We start from the raw sequence: 13,253 nt of genomic DNA, 5'->3' as shown, positions 1-13,253 counted from the left end.
TATTCTGACATACAGAAAATTTCTAGGGCATTTTTGCACTACAAGCAAACTTTCTGTTTTGGAACAGCAACTCCTAAACTTGCAAATTAAGCATGGTAAAGGCTATCCTTGACATTTTTATTGAACTAAATGATGCAAAACATTAATATAAATAACATAAATCAATTACTAATAAAATAAAATGACGCTCCAAGCTAAACACATATCATGTGGTGAATAAAAATATAGCCCCAAGTAAAGTTACCGATAGATTGAAGACGAAAGAGGGGATGCCTTCCCGGGGCATCCCCAAGCTTAGGATTTTTGGTGTCCTTGAATATGGCTTTGGGGTGCCTTGGGCATCCCCAAGCTTAGGCTGTTGTCACTCCTTGTTCCGTTGTCCATCTGAACTTTACCCAAAACTTGAAAACTTCACAACACAAAACTTAACGGAACTTCGTGAGATGGGTTAGTATAATATAGACAAATCATTCACTTTGGTACTGGCAAGACAAGATTCATAATTGTTCTCGCACAATGCCTAGTGTATATTATCATTTCCACAATTTATATAACTTAATATAATCTATGGAAACACTAAAACAAGCAATTTATGCATTGAAAACAGAATCTGTCAAGAACAGAACACTCTGTAATGATTTGGATGATAACCATACTTCTGCACCTCCAAAAATTCTAAAACAATTATGAAAATTAAGGCAATTTGTATACCAATCAGCAGAAAAAAGAATAAGCTCAATATCTATCTCTGGATAGGAATGGAAAATAATTTCGTGAGCGCAAAGTTTTTGTCTTTTTCAGCATGATCAAACAGCTATCACCCAAACTAATCATAAATGCTTTACTTGGCACTTTATTGAAACTAAGGCAATAAAACATGATTAATACAGTATCTTAATCATGTGAACACACAAAAACATTAAGGATACATATTGGGTTGTCTCCCAACAAGCACTTTTCTTTAATGCCTTTCAAGCTAGGCATGATGATTTCAATGATGCTCACATAGAAGATAAGAATTGAAACATAACACGAGCATCATGAAGCATATGACTAACACATTAAGTCTAACCCACTTCCTATGGATAGGGATTTTGTGAACAAACAACTTATTAGAGCAAGAATCATCTAGCATAGGAAGGCAAAACAAGCATAGCTTCAAAAATTTCAACACATAGAGGGGAAACTTGGTATTATTGCAATACGTAGAAGCATATGATCCTCTCTCATAATAATTTTCAGTAGCATCATGAATGAATTCAACAATATAACCAGCACCTACAACATTCTTTTCATTATCTACAAGCATAATTTTTTTACTACTCTCCACAATAGCGAATTTATTCTCATGATTAATAGTGGGAGTATCGTAAAAGACTTGAACACTACGAATTCTTTCCACATTAAAAGAGTAATGTTCAGTAAAAGGGTACTCATAATTGTGACAAGTTTTATCATCTTTCTTATTTATAGCATAAGTATCATCACAATAATCATCATAAATAGGGGGCATGCTTTCATCATAATAAATTTGATCGTTCAAAGTGGGGGAACTAAAAAGATCATCTTCATCAAACATAGCATCCCCAAGCTTGTGGCTTTGCATATCATTAGCATCATGGTATTCAAAGAATTCATACTAACAACACTGAAATCATGCTCATCATTCACATATTTTATGCCAAGCATTCTATGTAATTCTTCTTCTAGCACTTGAGCACAATTTTCTTTTCCATCATTTTCATGAAAGACATTAAAAAGATGAAGCATATGAGGTAACCTTAATTTCATTTTTTTGTAGTTTTCTATTAATAAACTAAACTAGTGATAAAACAAGAAACTAAAAGGTCCAATTGCAAGATCTAAAGATATACCTTCAAGCGCTAACCTCCCCGGCAACGGCGCCAGAAAAGAGCTTGATGTCTACCACGCAACCTTCTCCTTGTAGACGTTGTTGGGCCTCCATGTGCAGAGGTTTGTAGAACAGTAGCAATTTTCCCTCAAGTGGGTGACCTAAGGTTTATCAATCCGTGGGAGGCGTAGGATGAAGATGGTCTCTCTCAAGCAACCCTGCAACCAAATAACAAAGAGTCTCTTGTGTCCCCAACACACCCAATACAATGGTAAATTGTATAGGTGCACTAGTTCGGCGAAGAGATGGTGATACAAGTGCAATATGGATAGTAGATATAGGTTTTTGTAATCTGAAATTATAAAAATAGCAAGGTAATTAATAATAAAAGTGAGCACGAACGGTATTGCAATGCGTGGAAACAAGGCCTAGGGTTCATACTTTCACTAGTGAAGTTCTCTCAACAATGATAACATAATTGGATCATATAACTAGCCCTCAACATGCAACAAAGAGTCACTCCAAATTCACTAATAGCGGAGAACAAACGAAGAGATTATTGTCGGGTACGAAACCACCACAAAGTTATTCATTCTGATCGATCTATTCAAGAGTCCGTAGTAAAATAACACGAGGCTATTCTTTCCGTTCAATCTATCCTAGAGTCCGTACTAGAATAACACCTTAAGACACACATCAACCAAGACCCTAATGTCACCTAGATACTCCATTGTCACCTCAAGTATCCGTGGGCATGATTATATGATATGCATCACACAATCTTAGAATCATCTATTCAACCAACACATAGAACTTCAAAGAGTGGCCCAGAGTTTCTACCGGAGAGTCAAAACGTGTGCCAACCCATATGCATAGGTTCCCGATGTCACGAAACCCGCAAGTTGATCACCAAAACATACATCAAGTACTCACATGAATATCCCATTGTCACCATAGATAGACACGTGCAAGACATACATCAAGTGTTCTTAAAGACTCAATCCGATAAGATAACTTCAAAGGGGAAACTCAATTCATCACAAGAAGGGAGAGGGGGAAGAACATCATAAGATCCAACTATAGTAGCAAAGCCCGCGGTACATCGAGATCATGGCATCTCAATAACACGAGCGAGAGAGATCAAACACATAGCTACTGGTACATACCCTCAGCCCCGAGGGAGAACTACTCCCTCCTCGTCATGGAGATCGCCGGCATGATGAGAGATGGCCACCAGAGATGGATTCCCCCTCCGGCAGGGTGCCGGAACGGGCTCCCGATTGGTTTTTGGTGGCTAGAGAGGCTTGCGGCGGCGAAACTCCCAATGTAGATTTATTTCTGGAGGTTTCTGTATTTATAAGACCAGATGGCATCGAGAACAAGTCAGTGGGACCCACGAGGGAGTCACGAGCCCCCCAGGCGCGCCCAGGGGGTTGGCGCGCCTCCCTGGCTCCTGGCTTCCTCGGGACTCCTCTCCGGTATCTTTTTCTTCTGGTATTTTTGATATTTTCCATAAAAAATCACGACAAAAGTTTTATTCCGTTTGGACTCCGTTTGATAATCCTATCTGAAAAAGGTCAAAAACAAGGAAAAAAACAGGAACTGGCACTGGGCTCTAGGTCAATAATTTAGTCCCAAAAATAATATAAAATAGCATATTCATGCATATAAAACATCCAAAGTCGATAATATAATAGCATGGAATGAGCAAAAATTATAGATACGTTGGAGACGTATCAATGATATAAAAACTACTAGCTAATCCTTATGCAGGAGATGGAACAATACATCCTGATTTGCATCTAATATATGTGGATGAAGTTTGTGGATTATTTAAGCTTGCGGGTCTGCCTGAGGATGATGTCAAAAAGAAGGCCTTTCCTTTATCTTTGAAGGAAAAGGCGTTGACATGGTATAGGCTATGTGATGATATTGGATCATGGAACTACAACCGATTGAAATTCGAATTTCATCAGAAGTTTTATCCTATGCATCTGGTTCATCGTGATCAGAATTATATTTATAATTTTTGGCCTCGTGAAGGAGCAAGAATCACTCAAGCTCGGGGGAGGCTTAAGTCAATGTTATATTCATGCCCCAATCATGAGCTCCCGAGAGAAATTATTATTCAGAATTTTTATGCTCGGCTCTCTCATAATGATCAATCCATGGTTGACACTTCTTGTGCTGGTTCTTTCATGAAGAAAGATATTGAATTCAAATGGGACTTATTGTAAAGAATTAAACACAACTCTGAAGATTGGGAACTCGACGAAGGTAATGAGTTAGGTATAAGCCTTAAGTTTGATTGTGTTAATTCCTTTGTAGACACTAATGCTTTTCATGATTTTAGCACTAAATATGGACTTCACTCTGACGTAGTAGCTTCATTTTGTGAATATTTTGCTACTCATGTTGATCTGCCCAGGAGAAGTGGTTTAAATATCATCCTCCCATTGAATTTAAAGTGGTAGAACCTATTAAAGTTGAAGAAGAAACTATTATTTATAATGTTGATCCTGTTATTCCTACTGCTTATCTTGAGAAACCACTGTTTCCTGTTAGGATAAAGGAGCATGCTAAAGCTTCAACTGTGGTTCGTAAGAGTTGCACTAGAACACCTATAACTTATGAGAAAATTAAAGTAGAACCTAATATTGCTATGGTCAAACATCTATTGGTTGATAATATTGATGGGCATGTCATTCACTTCTATGATGAAGCCTCTAGAATTGCTAGACCTGATACTAAGGCTAAACATAGACCCGTTGTTGGCGTGCCTGTTGTTTCTGTTAATATAGGAGATCATTGTTATCATGGCTTATCTAATGTGGGTGCTAGTGTGAGTGCAATTCCATTTACCTTATACCAAGAAATTATGAATGATCACTACAAGAAATATGGTTGTTTATGACAAAAAATCATGACGGCGGTTTAATTGGTCATAGATCAATGACCAAAATTTAGAATTTGGTCAGGGCGAGCGTTGGAGGGTCCAAACCCTATAGTATTATGACAATTTGTGTCCATAAGGTCATGATTCCATTGCCCAAAATGGTCATTAACATGTCTAGCACTACTCATGATGTTAATTCATACCAGCAATGAAAAAATGATAAGATTATAATCATAGATTTTATGTGACTGGATGATACCTCCATTTTTTTCCTACGTGTCAATTTTCTATGTGTCAACCACACTTAAGGGTGGGATCAATCTGTCATTCAAACCTAATAATCTAGCAAATCGATGGACCAATTATAAGATTCGGGTCTCGAAAGCTTTTGTTGTGGGCCCATGTGTTATATGGACCTGCTTACCGAGCTAACCGGTGCAACCACCACCATGTGAAGTGTGTTGACATGTCGGACCCACCTGGGAGACCCATGGCCCAATAAGAAAATAAGGATGATGAATGACCTCAAAACATGGAAGGGGGACGGTCTAAACGATAATTTCAAGCTAAGGAGTGAAAATCGGTTTTTAGTATGTATGTATGCAAGGCATATTAGAAAAAATCCAAATGAAATAGGAAAAAGCCAAAATTACTCGCTTCGACGTGCCCATGATAATTTCATAATTTTTAGAACTTGTTTAGATTTTAGAAAAATAAAAGTCACTAAGACATATCGAGATGTTTGAATGATCCCAAGAAATGATTCAAATTAGTTATACATAATCTAGATATGAGATAAAAGTTATAAAATTGCTAAACTATGAATTTTATTTTTATTTCGACATAAGATTTGTGATAAATGTACTACAAGATTTAATTATATCCAATAAAAATCATTTAACACTTAAATAATAGCAGATGATGTTAATGACATATATATTGTAGTATGTTCTATGATTTTTTTAGAAAAAAATCGATGAAATATTTTTTCAAAGGTACTAAAGAATGTACATTAACTTGGTCTTTGGGAAAATAAAGAACACATTATATTACATAACAAGATTTAATATGAAGGAGTATTCGTTAATTCTAATGTTTATACGGGATAAGATGAAAACATAACATGCACATTATTACTATACACAACAACCTGGGTCCCATTATCATCCAGGGTTAAAAAATCGGTTTCTCTTAAACAAAACGAGAAAATGGAGCGCGTGGCAGCCAAAATTTTAGAGAAGGATGGCGGCATCGCGAAATTTTCCCCACCTGGATAACCCTAAATCCTCCACAGCGCCGCCACTCTCCGTTTTGTATCTCAGATCCAATCGAGTCCCACCACCGCTATCCTCTTCCATCGTTGTATCACCGCTCCTAGCCCTCGCTGCCACCAGGTTATCCCCCTCCTTCCTCCGTGCATCTGAGACGAGCGGACGGTGGCGAAGTGAATCAAGACTGGGCAACAGGAGGACAATGGCGAAGTGATGGATCCCCCCCCCCCCCCCCCCCCCCCCCCCCCGCGCCGGTGACTGGACCTTGCGCGCGCGGTCGGTGGTGTGATGGCGGCCGGCATATCTCCGCCGCCTCTCTCCCCCCGCCGACGACGACGCGTATTCCAGCACCCCTCTAGCCCCTATAGGCCTGCCGGAACCTTGCCCAGGCGATGGGTCACCTGGTGGACGTCCTCGATCCTTGGCAGCGCAAGCAGTACTGGTCGTCTGTAGGTGCCGGACGGCCCAAATATCGCCACCACTAGATCCATCTGCCCCTGTCGTTGCTGCCGCATTGCCATATCTCGTAATTCGCAGTTGCCGTCGCCATCTTATTTTCTCCGGATGCTCTGCCGTCCTGTGAATCCCTCCCTTTATTTGTGCAATAAATACTCTGATTTTTGCTGCTCTGTCTGCCTCATCTTGCAGCACGACACCTTTGGACATGGGGGTGGCAAGATGGAGTCCCGACTACTGCTGTCGTCGCCTTGAGCTTGCTTGCCCTTGATGGAAGAACCACAAGCGGGACTGCCACGGGTTGCTCGCTCTCACCAAACCAGACCAACATCTTCAAGTTATCATTGTAAGCACCCCCTTCCTCCTCCTGTTGCTACTAAAATCAATCTGTACACATGGGTTTCATTGTCTAGGTGAGTGCTCGGGTTGCTGTGTTGGTATCGGGGCAAGGTGGGAAACTTTAGTATGTGATAGTTGGATCAGTAGGTGTCCGTAGAAGTGTCTGTCGGCAGAAAATGGTTTCAGCAGTAGAGTGACTGATTGCTTAGCAGTTGGGTCGACCTATATTTTGTGGCACAACACTGACTTTGTGTAGCTGTTGATTCTAAAAGCCAAATATATCATGCCTTCTGGACCTTACATATATATTTCTAGCATACTGATGAATTCAGTGTCATATCAAATATGACATCAACCCCTTTTGGTAGTTCCATGTTACTAAATGATATCCTGTCATGTAGACTTGCAGATTAACATTGTCGAGTAGCAATTTGTGTTGAAAGGCTAGAACTAGACGCTGGGAGATATGTGCGTTCGTTTGTGCCATCCTCACTGTCGTCGTGCGCAAGGACCCTAGGCATCCCATGTATGTGGCCAAGGTGACCACGCCTCTTGCAGCTTTGTTTGTGCCATCCTCACTGTCGTCGTGCGCAAGGACCCTAGGCATCCCATGTATGTGGCCAAGGTGACCACGCCTCTTGCAGCTTTGTTTGTGCCATCCTCACTGTCGTCGTGCGCAAGGACCCTAGGCATCCCATGTATGTGGCCAAGGTGACCACGCCTCTTGCAGCTTTGTTTGTGCCATCCTCACTGTCGTCGTGCGCAAGGACCCTAGGCATCCCATGTATGTGGCCAAGGTGACCACGCCTCTTGCAGCTTTGTTTGTGCCATCCTCACTGTCGTCGTTGCCTTTGTGTTCAACATCGATCAGTCTATATCTTTTCTTTCTGAAAGATGTCGATTGATGAAGGTGTTTGCGACTTCTAAATGTTTACATGAATATTCCAAATCTGCTGCTATGTACGAACTAAAATCTGTTGTTCTGAAGGTGCTAGCGATGGTCAGGGAATTTGTCAATGCTAGACTCAATACTAAGCCAGATTTTCTCCTATATGTAGTTTTCAACTAGACAAGATTGATGTTCCTGCCATTTGCTTAACTCTGTCACCCGTTTTCAGCTAGTGTACACACAAACAAATTCTAGGCATGCATGAGTAGTCCAGTTAGTCGTGCGAGAGTACATCTTACTTGAGATGGACCAAGTCTTGCTTTGCTTAAGTAAAACTGAACATGCATGGTAAGAACAAAATCCCGATTCATTTATGTAGTATATCCACTGTTTTGTAATATTTCACCGAAATTTTCCTTAGTTGTTTGTATAACGGTCTCCTAAATAATTTGGTTAAATGTAGAAGCATTGACTAGAGATGTATGTTTTACAAGGTGGCATGGTTTGAGCATTCCTCGTTATTTTCATGCTTCCAGTATTTCCTACCCCATTTATATGTTCTGTTCATTGGCATATCCTGCTACAAGTGTCATGACCACAAGATAACATGATATTAGTTGTCTTATAACCGCTTATGCCTTGCAGGTGTCACGAGATGATTGCATGGAGTATCTCATGGGATAATATAAGAGGCAACAATAGATAAAAAGATGCGAAAACAAAAGGTTTTCACCTGTCAACCATTTTCTGTTATTTGTCAAGTATATGTTAATTATTTTGGCCCACATTACAAATTTGGACGTGTAAATACGAGGCCTTGGCTTATAGGTTGATACAGGTGGATATATTTTATCTTGTCGAATTCTAGTAGGCATGCCTTTTTAAGATGATCTTTTTATGTTTAAGCATTCCAGCCCCTTGATCAATGAGAGTGCTTTCTCGAGTAGAAAGTACAGTAATAAACATGAGAAAATAAGTATATATGCAACTGTTGTGGTTAAAGTTGCTATTAACTGTCTTAGTGGTTCTATACCCACTTTGTTGAATAGGTGTGCTGTGTGCATAAGTATATATTCAGTTTTACTAGTTATGAATAAATATATTGTATATATTCTGTATTGCTGGGTGTGCATAGGTATATACATAGTATTGCATGGAGTATCTGATGGGAAGTTTCATTGTGTTATTTGATCCTTATTCGACCTGCCTTGTTTCTTCAGATAAAAATGCAAGGTGTGCCACCTGTTTGGCGTTCCTACACTCCATCTTTGCAAACAACTCTATTTTAATAAAAAATCCATCAAAACATAACATCATTTTTGCCGGCAAGATGCTCGTATCCAATTGGATCCCTGAGTGAGCATAAAACTAAAAGAATATATAAAACTAAACTAAACTATTGTTTTTGCTCATAAGAAGCATAGCTAATTAAACTAAAGAAACAATGTAATGCCCCAAAATGACTTATCTACTTTCAACTAAACTTAGAAGAGGTGATTGAGTTCACTGTCCAGAAGAAATTAATTGGGAAAACTTACTATAGATTATTCACAATTTCTCCATTGTTAGGAGCAAGTGCTTAACTAGAACTTTTAGAACTGGTTATGAGCTAAAATTACAATCGTTAATTTTTATATCTATATATATCCTGATCTGTTGCTCGTGGGCTGATTCTTGTTATACCAAGATTGTCCTGATTATCCTAAGATTGTAGATTTATTTTTCTCTTTAAGCTAGGTTTCTTTTCAAGCATGTCTAACATCTACATGGAATTTTTGAGATAAGTAATATAAGGATATTCTTTGTGGTACATGTGCACGGACCTATAATCTCTTATTATCTGCTGCCCTTTTTATTATTATACTTCCTCCGTCTCAAAATAACTGTCTCAACTTTGCACTTGCTCTAGAACAAAATTGTATTAAGTTTAAGACACTTATTTTGGGACGGAGGGAGTATGTGGCTCGTTGTCGACAGGCTTATCTATGCATTAGTATTTGATGCTCTATCATGTTAGTTTCCTTGGTCTGCTTTCTGAGCCTTGCCATCATTTTCTTCTTGCAGGTGACAATAGTAGGAGTGGCAGATTGTGTAGAGGAAGAGGATGAGAAGAAACTTGTGCTTCTCATTCAATCTTTGTAGAGCTCTCTTGATGTGCGATTGTGCACTTGTTGGATCCTCTTTCTGTGCACTTGTAGTTGCATAAGTATTATGTTGTGCACTTGTAAAATTATTTTGATGTACACTTGTTAGGCCTTGAACCTTGATGTGTAGAGGAGTCGGTGGATGATGTATTATATTTTATGTGATGTGCTACTGAAATGAAATATATAGTTTATTTGCAATATTTTATTATGTTGTACTTGTTTTTTAATAGGCCCAAAATAATGCATCAACCCAAACAAATTAGACATTTTCAATAGTAAAATAGGTATTGGGCCAGGTCCATGTAGAAATTCATGATGATTTCATTTGGTTACTAGCAATGCCACGTCAGCTTGGTCACGTCAGATCCTACGTGGCTAACACAAATGGGTAGTGACCAAAGCAAATTTTTGGTAAATAGAGATCGATGACCAAAATTTTAGAAAGGTCATGTTTGTTCATTCTTGACGGCCAACTGTTGACCTTGTAATTTGGTCAAAAAAGGTCAATAAACAAGAACAATGACGAATCAACGACCAATATAGGGAGTCATAATTGACCTTATTTCTTGTAGTGGATATTGCACAAGCCAAATTAGAAGAAATTGATGTTACCATCAAGCTAGCTAATAGAGATACTATTTCACCAATTGGGATTGTTAGAGATGTTGAAGTCTTATGTGGGAAAATAAAGTATTCTACTGATTTTCTTGTTCTTGGTTCCCCATAAGATTATTTTTGTCCCATTATATTCGGTAGACCTCTCTTGAATATTGTTAATGCTAATATTGATTGTGAAAAAGAAACGGTCACTGTAAGTTTTGGGGATGCATCTCATGAGTTCAATATCTCTAAATTTCGTAGACAACCCCATGACAAAGAATTGCCTAGTAAAGATGAAATTATTGGTCTCTCTTCTATTGTTGTGCCTCCTACCGATACTTTAGAACAATATTTTCTAGACCATGAAAATGATATGCATATGAATAAAATGAATGAAATAGATAGGATTTTCTTTGATCAACAACCTATTCTGAAACACAACCTACCTGTTGAAATACTCGGGGATCCTCCTCCACCCAAGGGTGATCCCATGTTTGAGCTTAAACAATTAGCTGATACTCTGAAGTATGCTTATCTTGATGAAAAAGAGATATATCATGTTATTATTAGTGCTAACCTTTCAGAGCATGAAGAAAAGAGATTATTGAAAACTCTGAGGAAGCACCTTGCCGCTATTGGATATACTCTTGATGATCTTAAGGGCATTAGTCCCACTCTATGTCATCACAAAATCAATATGGAACCAGATGCTAAACCAGTTGTTGATCACGAATGACAATTAAATCCTAAAATGAAGGAAATGGTAAGAAATGAAATACTAAAGCTTCTGGAGGCAGGTATAATTTATCCTATTGCTGATAGTAGCTGGGTTAGTCTCATTCATTGTGTCCCTAAAAAGGGAGTTATTACCGTTATTCCTAATGAAAAAGATGAATTAATCCCACAAAGAATTGTTACAAGATATAGAATGGTAATTGATTTCAGGAAATTAAATAAGGCAACTAGGAAAGATCATTATCCGCTACCTTTTATTGATCAAATGCTAAAAAGATTACCCAAACATACACATTTTTGCTTTCTAGATGGTTACTCTAGTTTCTCTCAAATACCCGTATCAAAAGAGGATCAAGAGAAGACCACTTTTACTTGCCCTTTCGGTATCTTTGCTTATAGAAGTATGCCTTTTGGTTTATGCAATGCACCTGCTACCTTTCAAAGATGTATGATGGCTATATTCTCTGACTTCTGTGAAAAGATTGTTGAGGTTTTCATGGATGATTTTTCCGTTTATGGAACTTCTTTTGATGATTGCTTGATCAACCTTGATCGAGTTTTGCAGAGATGGGAAGAAACTAATCTTGTCTTGAATTGGGAGAAGTGCCACTTTATGGTTAATGAAGGCATCGTCTTGGGACACAAAATCTCCGAAAGAGGTATTGAAGTTGATAAAGCTAAAGTTGATGCTATTGAAAAAGTGTCGTGTCCAATAGATATTAAAGGTATAAGAAGTTTCCTTGGTCATGTTGGTTTCTACATGAGATTTATTAAAGACTTCTCTCAAATTTCTAAGACTCTCACTAATCTTTTGCAAAAGGATATTCCATTCATTTTTTATGATGATTGTGTAGAAGCATTTGAAATTCTTAAAAAAGCCTTGATCACTGCACATGTTGTTCAACCACCTGATTGGAACCTATCATTTGAAATTATGTGTGATGCTAGTGATTATGCTGTTGATGTTGTTCTAGGACAAAGAGTCGGTAAGAAATTAAATGTCATCCATTATGCTAGTGAAACTCTAGACAATGCTCAAAGAAACTACGCTACCACTGAAAAGGAATTTTTAGCAGTTGTGTTTGCTTGCGATAAGTTTAGACCTTATATTTTTTATTCCAAAGTAACTATTCACACTGATCACGCCGCTATTAAGTACCTCATGGAAAACAAAGATGCTAAGCCTAGACTTATTAGATGGGTTTTTCTGCTACAAGAATTTGATTTGCATATTATTGATAGAAAGGGCGCTCATAACCCCGTACCAGATAACTTGTCTAGATTAGAAAATGTTCTTGGTTACCCACTACCTAGTGATGATAGCTTTCCTCATGAACGACTAGCTGTTATAAATGCTTCACGCAATTCTCCTTGGTATGCTGATTATGCTAATTACATTGTTGCTAAATTTATACCGCCTAGCTTCACATACCAACAAAATAAAAAAAAATTCTTCTATGATTTAAGACATTACCTTTGGGATGATCCACACCTTTATAAAGAAGGAGTAGATGGAATTATTAGATGTTGTCTACCTGAGCATGAATAGGGACAAATCCTATTCAAGTGTGACTCCGAGGCCTACGGAGGAAACCACGCTGGAGATAGAACTGCACACAAGGTATTACAATCTGGTTTTTATTGGCCTACTCTCTTCAAGGATGCTCGTAAGTTTGTCTTGTCTTGTGATGAATGTCAAAGAATAGGTAATATTAGTAGACGTCAGGAAATGCCTATGAATTACTCTCTAATTATTGAACCATTTGATGTTTGGGATTTTGATTATATGGGACCTTTTCCAAAATCCAATGAGTATACTCACATTTTAGTTGTTGTTGATTATGTTACTAAGTGGGTAGAAGCTATTACAACTAGTAGTGCTGATCATAACACTTCTATTAAAATGCTGAAATAAGTTATTTTCCCTAGTTTTGGAGTCCCTAGATATTTAATGACGGATGGTGGTTCACACTTTATTCATGTTGATTTCCGTAAATTGCTTGCTAGGTATGATGTTAATCATAGAGTTGCATCCCCTTATCATCCTCAGTCTAGTGGGCAAGTAGAA

The 13,253-nt window shown here is 38.3% G+C and overlaps 1 long non-coding RNA gene and 1 pseudogene across 3 annotated transcripts; both read left to right on the top strand.

Moving 5' to 3' along the window:
- LOC123396031 overlaps positions 1-26 on the top strand; it is a 68,695-nt pseudogene extending 68,669 nt beyond the window's left edge.
- Positions 27-6,127: 6,101 nt separating this feature from the next.
- On the top strand, positions 6,128-10,050 carry LOC123401700. Of its 3 annotated transcripts, none has more exons than XR_006611186.1 (4): positions 6,128-6,142; positions 6,668-6,821; positions 8,349-8,428; positions 9,768-10,050. It is a non-coding gene; the product is annotated as an uncharacterized LOC123401700 (long non-coding RNA). The 3 variants fall into 3 exon arrangements; XR_006611182.1 differs by lacking the exon at positions 6,128-6,142 and adding an exon at positions 6,305-6,468; XR_006611176.1 differs by lacking the exon at positions 6,128-6,142 and adding an exon at positions 6,306-6,545.
- The last annotated feature ends 3,203 nt before the right edge of the window (positions 10,051-13,253 follow it).

This window comes from Hordeum vulgare, chromosome 1H, assembly GCF_904849725.1.
Source record: "Hordeum vulgare subsp. vulgare chromosome 1H, MorexV3_pseudomolecules_assembly, whole genome shotgun sequence".
Classification (NCBI taxonomy): Eukaryota; Viridiplantae; Streptophyta; class Magnoliopsida; order Poales; family Poaceae; genus Hordeum; species Hordeum vulgare.
This window is presented reverse-complemented; position numbering and strand designations above follow the sequence as displayed.